At 42.6% G+C, this 11,266-nt stretch overlaps 1 pseudogene; it reads left to right on the plus strand.

The window, feature by feature from the left end:
• The first annotated feature begins 2,384 nt into the window (after positions 1–2,384).
• On the plus strand, positions 2,385–10,840 carry LOC127679799 (40S ribosomal protein S16-like; annotated as a pseudogene).
• Positions 10,841–11,266: the final 426 nt, after the last annotated feature.

Consider the following 11,266-nt stretch of genomic DNA (forward strand, 5'->3'; position numbering starts at 1 on the left):
TGTACACACCTTTAGCCCCAGCCCAGAAGGCAGAGGCATGTGAATCTCTGAGTTCCAGTCTAGACTGGAGAGAATTCTGGGATAGCCAGGGCTACATAAGAAACCTTGTCTTGAAAAAAAGAAAGAAATTTTACTCATCTCCACTGCCCTCTCCAGACTAGGTCAAAATTTTACTTTGTGTTTTCATAAATCACCTATCATGTGTCCATCAGAGCCTGGCTTTAAAGGCTTACCTCGGACTGTCTTGAAGGAGTTAAGTTTAAGGACGCTGGGAGGAGGCCAGCAAGGGGTGGCAGGCCAGAGGCCAGAGGGTGAAGACGAGGTTTTTGCTGGCAGGAATGGGAACAGTTGAGATGTTAGTCAGCTTCTGAGTGTCACAGTGAAGCATTTACACATTCCAATGTGGATGAAGACATTTACAAATATAGACAAAATGTGGCAATGCGTGCTGTTTCCTGACAAGAGCCTCGGTTGGTGTCGGTGATGTCATATGGTCACATTGGTCACAGTGGGTGAAAAACGTAGGTGATGCCAACACTGTGCCCAATGTCTGGACGTCAGATGTGGATTTTAGGGGAAAGGAAACTTATCCCCGCACTGGCAATAGCAACACGGAGCCTGTTGCCAGTCACTGTTTGGATATGACATGTCGCTGTGGGCTATCAGCAGCATTTGGCTTATCAGACTGCTAAACTCACCAATAAAATACTCCCTCTGACTTCACAGCCCGAGCGGGTTATCAGGAGGAGGGATCTAGCAGGAGGAGGCATATGGCTGCTTCCCAGAAGAGCAGATCGTATTTGGGGCCCCTTTGCTTTCTGTGACTTGGCTGCTGTGAGACCAGCAGCTCAGTTCTGCCACAGCCTTTCCATCTCACCACAGGTCAGAAAGCAACCCTGCCAGCTGACTGTGCACAGAAATACGAGCCAGGCCTTTCTCCTTCTCAGTGCCTACCTGCCTGCCGTGAGTATTTCTCACAGAATAGACTACATGACAGATTCGAGACAGTATGTACCTGAACACTCATTTATTGAAAGACTGAAGTTGGTAGCACAAAGTGCACAGTAACTTGTGGTCAGGCCTTCATCATTGTTTAACAAGGAGCTCTGATTTCCCTGCCTGCCTGCAGGCCCCACCATGCCAAAGGGGACTACGAACTGATGTTCACAGAACATGCTGGTCCTGCGTCCTGAGAGGTGAGGCCACACCTGCAGGGACTGATTGGTCCCTCAGCTCAGTCTTTGGAGTAGAAACCTCAAAAGGAAACCAGGTCTAGGAATGCTGGTAAGGCCAGTGCAAACATTTCAAAACAGTGCTGTGGAAGATGGAAACATTTCAAAGTTATATTTAGACATAGGTATAGAAAATTCCAGAAGTATTGCTTTTTTTAAAAACTGCAGCAGGAGGAATATAGAAAATTATGTCAGCCACCAGCCTGAATGGTACATGCTTGTAACCCCTAATACTTGAGAAGATGTGGAGACAGGAGGATCATAAGTTCATAAGTTCAGGGTCTTTCTTGGCTATATGGTGAGTCTGAAGGCAGCTTGGGCAACACGAGACTCCGTCTCAAAAAAAATCAAAAAAAGAAAAGAAAAGAAAAGAAAAGGAATCTGTTTGCCTTTTTACAGTTTGAAGGAACAAAGGAGAAAGTTAGAATAGGCGTGGGAAGTCTTATAAACCCCATTGTATGTCCCGCACAGCTGACGGGTAATGTGAGGGAGGAGCATCGCTTCATGCCAGCTGTACTAAGTCAGTCCTCATAATTATTAAAATCTGTTACATAGGGCTGGAAATGACTCAGTCATTAAGAGCATTAGCTGCTCTTGTAGAAGGTCAGGCTTCAGATACCAGCATCCACAACTGGGTGCCTCAAAACTCCTATAGTCAGGCTGGAGAGATGGCTCAGTGGTTAAGAGCACTGACTGCTCTTCCGAAGGTCCTGAGTTCAAATCCCAGCAACCGCATGATGACTCACAACCATCTGTAATGAGATCTGACTCCCTCTTCTGGTGTGTCTGAAGACAGCTACAGTGTACTTATATATAATAAATAAATCTTCGGGCCAGACAAGCAGGACCGGATCCTGAGTTCAATTCCCAGCAACCACCTGATGGCTCAAAACCATCTGTACAGCTACAGTGTACTCATATACATAAAATAAATAAATAAATCTTTTTTTTTTTTTAAAACCTCCTATAGCGTATCTAACACCCTCTCTTGGACTACGAAAAAGCCTTCTATGATGACTATTTCTAGTTGTCAACTTGATTACATCTGGAATGAACTGTAGTCTAGAAATGGAGGGCACACCTGTAATCCAGATCTTGAGGCTGGAAGATGGGCATCTGACCTGGTTATTGACATGGAGATCTTGAGGCATAATGGCCATGAAAACCTCAGGCCTAGGCAAGGTAGTATCTGCATTTAATTCCAGGAGACCGAAGCAAGCTGACCTCTGAGTTCAAGGTCAGCCTGGAACGAAGCAAGTTTTAGATCCAGGCATGGTGGTAATCAGAGCCAGACCTTCAGCTGGAGGCCTACATAAGGACACTGGAAAAAAGAAGACTCACTCTTCTTCTCCTGCTTGCATTTACTTGACAGCACATCTTCTGGAGCCTACTTCTACAGAAGGCCATCTTAAACAACTAGCCTAGTGGGACTGAGCAGCTACTTCATTTTTGGACTTCTCATTTACAGCTGCCCATTGCTGGGTTAGTTGGACTGCAGACTGTAAGTCATTACAATAAATTCCCTTACTATATAGAGACATTTCATAAGTTCTGTGACTCTAGAGAACCCTAAGACAGAAGTCGGTACCAGGATTGGTTCTACAGGAGCAGAAGTATAAGGATGAATCTTTTAAGAATCTGGAATTGCTGGACAATGGTGGTGCACACCTGTAATCCCAGCACTCTGTGAGGCAGAGGCAGGTGGATTTCTGAGTTCGAGGCCAGGCTAGTCTACAGAGTGAGTTCCAGGACAGCCAGGGCTACACAGAGAAACCCTGTCTTGAAAAAAAAAAAGAATCTGGAATTGGTTCAATAATTTGTCTGCACCTTCTAATTCACCAGCACCTCGAGGTGCTGAAATCTCTCCAGATTCTCTCTCCTGCATTCTGCATTCTTGGAGAATATAGAAGGCCCACGGTGGAAACTATATTTCAAACTTAAAGAAGCAAATGCCTTTGAGTATCTTGATCTAACAATTGTGACTGGCAATGAATTAGGTGATCCTGTATATGAAGTTTTCTATAATTTTTGGCAAAATAAGAAAATTATTTTGCTGGTTGCTGCTCTTAGTATCTCTGGACAAGTTGATAAAGGACAAGAATGAGCTCTATGATAAAACTGAACGGCTCCAGATGCAAATACACAATCTAAAGGTTTTTAAGTGTGTCCTTGAAGAGAATCTTCTCTCCAGCAGGCATAGAGCTCAAGTTGCAGAAAATCAAACTGAAGCCCTCATTATAAGGTTGGGTGAATTACAGCAAAAATTCAACTCTCAGCCTCAGAGGGTGTCAGCAGTTAAAGTAAGGGCGCTAATTGGCAAAGAATGGGATCCTATAACTTGGGATGGGTATGTGCGGGAGGACCCTGTTGTAGCTGAGAACTCTGAATCCTCAGATTCTCTCTCTCTCTCTCTCTCTCTCTCTCTCTCTCTCTCTCTCTCTCTCTCTCTCTCGTTTGATTTTTTTTTCGAGACAGGGTTTCTCTGTGTAGCCCTGGCTGTCCTGGAACTCATGCTGAGATCAGGCTGGTCTCAAACTCAGAAATCTGCCAATCTCTGCCTCCCAAGTGCTGGGATTAAAGGTGTGCACCAGCACTTCCTGGCTAAATCCTCAGATTCTCAAGGGTTTAGCTCACCTGAGGAAGTAGTACCCTCATCTCTACCCCTCAAGATAATGCTTGCAAGACAAGACTGATGTTCCTCACTGCCCTCAAGCAGTTTCTTCTAGATCTATAACCAGACTTGAGGCAAAGCAGGCCCCTGGTGGGGAGGTGAGACGTGTAGTCCATGAGGAAATGTGCTATACTACTGGACTGGCTGGTTTTGTGTGTCAACTTGGTACAAGTTGGAGTTCTCACAGAGAAAGGAGTCTCCCTTGAGGAAATGCCTCCCTCTGTGGGATCCAGCTGTAGGGGGCATTTTCTCAATTAGTGATCAAGGGGGGAGGGCCATTTGTGGGTGAAGCCATCCCTGGGCTGGTGGTCCTGGGTTCTATAAGAAAGCTGGCTGAGCCAGGCAGTGGTGGCGCATGCCTGTAATCCCAGCACTCTGGGAGGCAGAGGCAGGTGGATTTCTGAGTTCGAGGCCAGCCTGGTCTACAGAGTGAGTTCCAAGACAGCCAGGGTTACACAGAGAAACCCTGTCTCAAAAAAAAAGCCAAATCCAAAAAAAAAAAAAAAAAGTGGGGATGGATTTTCAAGGTGCGGGATAATGGTGGAAGGAACATAAAACTAGATCAGGCTGAGTATTGATATGGGCCCTCTGAATGGTGATTCTAGGTTTAATATTGAAGCTCACACAGTTTTTAAAAAAGGTGTCAGAAGTTTGTTTGAATGGTTGGCTGAAGCCTTTATCAAAAGATGGTCTACTGAAAAGGAGTTGGAGATGCCTGATATTCCTTGGCTTAGTGTTGATGAGGATTTTAAGGCTTGGGGAAATTGCAATGCTAGGGTGGATACGCTGTGTAAAACCTAATCCTCTACAGTGAGAAGGCCCAGAAGATATGCCCTTCATGAATCTTATAAGATACAAACTGGTGAGAGGGGCACCAGCACATTTGAAGAGTTTTATTGTCACCCTTTTCCTTGTGCCAGACCTTAGGGTTGGAGATGGTGCTGCTCAGTGGATGAATGAAATGCAGTGGGTTTAACTGGGCCCCATGGTAGCAGGGGCCAGGTGGCAGCACTGAATCGGCCAGAGACAAGGTGATTGCAGTTATAATAGGCAGCATAGACAAAACAATGTTTGTAATGACCTAGCCCATAATGGTCAGCACAGGAGAAGTGAAATTTATAATGGTATGACTTGTACGGACCTTTGCTACTGGATAATAGTCATGGTGTTTCCAGGTATGAAATAGATAGATAAAAGCCTACTACATATCTCTTTAATCTGTATTATCAGAAAAAACTCAAATAAATGAAAGAAAAGCTACATTGAATCATTGCAAAAGACAATCTTGGCTAGTGAATAAATTTCCAAACTTGAGCCAGTTTGCAGACCTGGAACCCCTTGAATAAAAGAGTGGCCAGGTTCCCCTGAGGAAGGATCTTGATAAGACACCTAAGTTTTGCTCTTAGCCTTTCTCCAGTCCTTCCCCAGAGGGACCTACAGCCTTTTACAAAGGCAACTGTACACTGGAGAGAAAGGAAATAATCAGACTTTCTGAGCTCTACTGGATACTGGTTCTGAATTGACGCTGATCCCAGGAGATCCCAAGGAACATTGTGGCCCTCCAGTTAAAGTAGAGGCTTATGGAGAATAGGCGATTAATGGAGTTTTGACTGATGTCTAACTCACAGTAGGTCCAATAGGTCCCTGAACACATCCTGTGGTTCCAGGATGTATAATTGGGATAGATATACTCAGAAATTGGCAGAATTCTCACATTGGTTCCCTGACCTGTGGAGTGAGGGCTATTATGGTTGGAAAGGCTAAATGGAAGCTTTTAGAGTTGTCTCTGCCAAAGAAAATAGTGAATCAAAAACAGTATTGTATTCCTGGAGGAACTGCAGAAATTACTGCCACTATCAAGGACTTGAAAGATTCAGGGGGAGAGTTCCACCACATCTCCCTTTAACTCTCCCATCTGGCCAGTGCATAAGACAGATGGATCATGGAGGATGACTGTTGACTAATGAAAATTAAACAGGTAGTAACTCCGATTGCAGCTGCTGTACTAGATACAGTTTCCTTACTTGAACAAATTAACACATCTCCTGGAACCTGGTATGCAGCTATTGATTTGGCAAATGCCTTCTCAGTACCTGTCCATAAGGACCACCAGAAGCAGTTTGCTTTCAGTTGGCAAGGCCAGCAGTATACCTTTACAGTTTTGCCTCAAGGATACATTAATCTTCTGCCTTGTGTCATAACTTAGTTAGAAGGGATCTTGATCATATGTCTCTTCCACAAAATATCACATTGGTGGACTATATTGATGACATTATGTTGATTGGACCAAGTAAGCAGGAGGTAGCAACTATTTTGGACTCACTGGTAACACATATATGTATCAGAGGATAGGAAAACAGTCCAACCAAAATTCAAAGACCATCTACCTCAGTGAAATTCTTACTTCAGTAGTGTGGGGGCATACAGAGATATTCCTTTTAAGATGAAGGATATGTTATTGCACCTGGCCCCCCTCACCACCTAGAAAGAAGCACAACATTTACTGGCTCTATTTGGATTCTGGAGACACCACATTCCTCACTTGGGTGTGTTACTCAGGCCTATTTACCAAGTGACTTAGAAAGCTTCTAGATTTGTGTGGAGCCTGGAACAGGAGAGGGTGTGTCACTGTGCACAGTCTTTAAGACCCTCATCTCAGTCATGTGGAAGTCAGTCTTCTCCTACCCGCCTTCAGAATAAGAAGTGGAACTCTCAGCTCCTCCAGCCCCACGTCTGCCTAGAAACTGCCATGTTCCTGCCTTAATGATAATGGACTGAACCTCTGAACCTGTAAGCCAGTCCATTTAAATGTTGTCTTTATAAGAGTTGCCATGGTCATGGGGTCTGTTCACAGCAGTGAAACCCTAACAAAGACAGACCTCATCTTCTAGACCATCCCCATTCCTAAGTGTCAGCCCCCAATACCCAAAAACACATTTTACTCAGAACTACTACTGGCTGCACCTAGCAGGAATCCAGAAGAACTCCCTACCGCAACACACAAACACTACAGCCTTCTAAGAACCAGAGAGCACAAAAGAAACCAAAGAACAAAACACCCACCCAACAAAGACAGGACCAATTACCAGCACTTAGAATTGAAATCTTCCCAAACCCATATGCCTAGACGCCTGCATAAAAGCACAATCAATAATAGCCAGACAGTCTGTCTCCACTACAGCCCAGCAGCCCTGCCGTAGTGGGTCCTGAATATTCCAATATAGCTGAAGCACAAGACAAAGACCTTTAAAATAGCCTTTATGAATATGATAGAGAGCCTTAAAGAAGAAATGAATAAATCCCGCAAAGAAATCTATGAAAACACAAACATATCTGAAAGTAGAAGTAGAATCAATAAACAAACTCAAACTCAAGGAAATCTGGATACGAAAAATTTAGGCACTTGAACAGGAGCCTCAGAGGCAAGCCTCACTAACAGAACACAAGCGATGAAAGAGCATCTCAGGCATTGAAGACAGGATAGAAGGAATGGATCCCCCAGTCAAAGAAAATGTTAAATCTAAAAATCCTGGCCCCAAACATCCAAGAAATATGGGACACTATGAAAAGACCAAATCTAAGGATAATAGAAATAGAAGAAGGAGAAGAAATCCAGGTCGAAGCCAGAGAAAATATTTTTAACAAAACCATAGAAGAAAAATTTCCTAGGGCTGGAGAGATGGCTCAGCAGTTAAGAATACTGACTGCTCTTCCAGGGGTCCTGAGTTCAATTCCCAGCAACCACATGGTGGCTCATGACCATCTGTAAAGGGATCTGATGTCCTCTTGTGGTGTGTCTGAAGACAGCTACTGTGTACTCAAATACATAAAATAAATTAAAAAATCTTTAAAAAAAAAACAGAAAAGAAAAATTTCCTACCCTGAAGAAAGAAATGTCTATCAAGGTAGCAAGAAGTATACAGAACAAAACACCAAACAAATTGGACTATATTTAAAAAAAATCCCAATCCAGGCAGTGGTGGCGCATGCCTGTAATCCCAGCACTTAGGAGGCAAAGGCAGGTAGATTTATGAATTCGAAGCCAGCCTGGTCTACAAAGTGAGTTCCAGGACAGCCAGGGCTACACAGAGAAACCCTGTATTGAAAAAAACAAAAACAAAAAACAAAAAAAACCCCAAACAAACAAACAAACAAAAAACCAAAAAAAAAAAAAAAAAAAAAAGAAAGAAAGAAAGAAAGAAAAAATAAAAAGAAAAGAAAAAAATCCCCTTAGCACATAATAATCAAAACACTAAAAATGTACAGAACAAAGAATGAATATTAAAAACTTCAAGGAAAAAGACCAAGTAACATATAAAGGCAGACTTTTTAGAATAACACCTGACAGCCAGGTGGTGGTAGCGCACGCCTGTAATCCCAGCACTCTGGGAGGCAGAGGCAGGCGGATTTCTGAGTTCGAGGCCAGCCTGGTCTACAGAGTGAGTTCCAGGACAGCCAGGGCTACACAGAGAAACCCTGTCTTGAAAAAAACAAATCCAAAAAAAAAAAAAAAAAAAGAATAACAGCTGACTTCTATCTGACAGTGGTGGTGCACTCAGGAGTCAAAGGCAGGTGGATCTCTGAGTTATAGGCCAGCCTGGTCCACAGAGTGAGTTCCAGGACAGCCAGGGCTACACAGTGAAACTTGTCTTGAAAGAACCACTAAAACACACCTGACTTCTCAAAGGAGACTGTAAAAGCCAGAAGGACTTTGGATAGATGTTTACAAACTCTAAGAGACCACAGATGTCAGCCCAGAATATGATACTCAGTAAAACATTCAATCACAAAAGATGGAGAAAATAAGACATTCTATGATAAAAACCAAATTTAAGCAATAGGTATCTACAAATCCAGTCCTACAGAAGGCTCTAGAACAAAAACTCCAATCTAAAAAGATTAACAACACTCAGGAACACAAAAGAATAATCTCAGACCAGCAAATCAAAAGAAGGGACACACACACACATACACACACACACACACACACCACCACCACCAGCACCACCAGCACCACCACCACTACAACAAGAACAACAACAAAGTAACAAGAATCAACAAACACTACTCACTGACATCTCTCAACTTCAATGGTTTCAATTCCCCAATAAAAAGCCAGGCAGTCATGGTTCACACCTTTAATCCCAACACTTTCGAGGCAGAGGCAGGCAGATCTCTGAGTTTTAGTTCAGCCTGGTCTACAGAGTTAGTTTTAATACAACCAAGGTTGCACAGAGAAACCCTGCCTTAAAAAAAAGAAGAAGACACAGTTTAACAGAATGGATGTGAAAACAGGATCCATCCTTCTGCTGTATCCAAGAAGCACACTTAATATCAAGGGTGGGCATTGTTTGGGAAAAGGATGGAAAAAGTTTTCCAAGCAAATAGACCTAAGAAGCAAGTTTGTGTAGCCATTTTAATATCTGACAAGACAGACTTTAAACCAAAATATTCAGAAGAGATAGGGTAGGAAACTACATACCCATCAAAGGAAAAAAATCCACTAAGAGGACATTGCAATTCTTAACATCTATGGATCAAACACAAGGGTACCCTACTACATAAAAAAAAAAAAAAAAAAAAAAAAAAAAAAAACAACAACCAAACCAAACCAACCAATCCCCCCCAAAAAACCACTACTATAGCTTAAATCACATATTGACCCTCATACACTGATAGTGCAAGACTTTAATATACTGCTCTCACCAACAGACAGATCATCTAGACAAAAACTAAACAGAGAAATGCTGTAGCTAACTCACATCATAAATCAATTAGACCTAACATATATACAGAACATTTCACACAAACACAAAAGAATATACGGTCTTCTTAGCACCTCACAGAACTTTCACCAAAGCTGACCACATACCCAGACACGGGGAAACTCCTATAGCTGATAAAGACTTCTAGCAAACTAGCTGGATACAAAATCAACTCACAAAAATCAGTAGCCATCCTGCAGACAAACAGCAAGTGGACACAGAGAGAAAGCAGCATTCACAAGATCCTCTATCTCAATATAGAAAATATCTTGGGGTAACTCTAACCAAGCAAGTGCAAGACTTGAATGAAAAAAACCCCAAGACACTGTAGAAAAAAACTGAAGAAGCTACCAGAAGATGGAAAGATCTCCCATGTTCATGGACAGGTAGGATTAATATGGTAAAAAACGGCCATCATACCAAAAGCAATCTACAGATTCAATGCAGTCCCCTTCACAATCCCAACACAATTCTTTGCAGATCTTCAAAGGGCAATTTTCAGCATTAAGATCTACAATTAATAAATGGACCTCATGAAACTGAGAAGCTTCTGCACAGCAAAGAACAGTATCGTTTAGACAAAGCAGCAGGCTACAGAATGAGAAATGTTTTTTTACCAACTCCACATCCAATAGAAGGCTAATATCCAAAATATATAAAGAACCAAAAAAAAAAAAACAAAAAAACAAAAAAACAAGGTATCAAGAAAACAGCCCTTCGCAGATGACACCATGAGGTGAGGAGCTCCTATTCATCTTCACTGCCACATAGTCCTAGGATCTGCTGCAGTCTGTGTAGGTCTTTGGTCGCAAGAAGACAGCCACAGCCGTGGCACACTGCAAATGGGGAAATAAGTGAACAAGTATCCCCTGGAGATGATGGAGCTGTGTATGCTGCAGTGCAGGTTACTGAGCTGCTTCTGCTTCTGGGAAAGGAGAGATTTGCTGGTGTGGATATCCGGGTTCATATGAAGGGTGGTGGTCATGTGGCTCAAATTTATGCTGTCTGGCAGTCCATCTCCAAAGCCCTGATGGCTTATTACCAGAAGTACATGAATGAGACCTCTAAAAGGAGTCTAAAGATACCCTCATCCAGTACAACCTGATAGTGGTCGTGAATCAAAAAAGTTCCGAGGTCCTGGTGCTTGTATTCCATACCAGAAATCTTACTGAAAAGCCCATCTTGAGGATCAAGGTTTATCTTTGTAATCAACATCCTAGGAGTAAAACAAAAACAAACAAAAAAAAAAAACCCAAAAAACAAAACAAAAAAACCAAACTAACTCAATTTGAAAATGGGGTGCAGATATAAACAGATTTTGTTTTTGTTTTTTGTTTTTTCGAAACAGGGTTTCTCTGTGAAGCCCTGGCTGTCCTGGAACTTACTCTGTAGACCAGGCTGGCCTCGAACTCAGAAATCCGCCTGTCTCTGCCTCCCAAGTGCTGGGATTAAAGGCATGCGCCACCACCACCCGGCATAAACAGAATTCTTAAAAGAGGAAACTCCATGGCCAAGAAACACTTAAAGAAACTTTCAACATCCTTAGTCATCAGGGAAATATAAATCAAAACTACTTTGTGGTTTTATCTTACACCCAG

This window comes from Apodemus sylvaticus, chromosome 1 (genome assembly GCF_947179515.1).
Source record: "Apodemus sylvaticus chromosome 1, mApoSyl1.1, whole genome shotgun sequence".
Lineage (NCBI taxonomy): Eukaryota > Metazoa > Chordata > Mammalia > Rodentia > Muridae > Apodemus > Apodemus sylvaticus.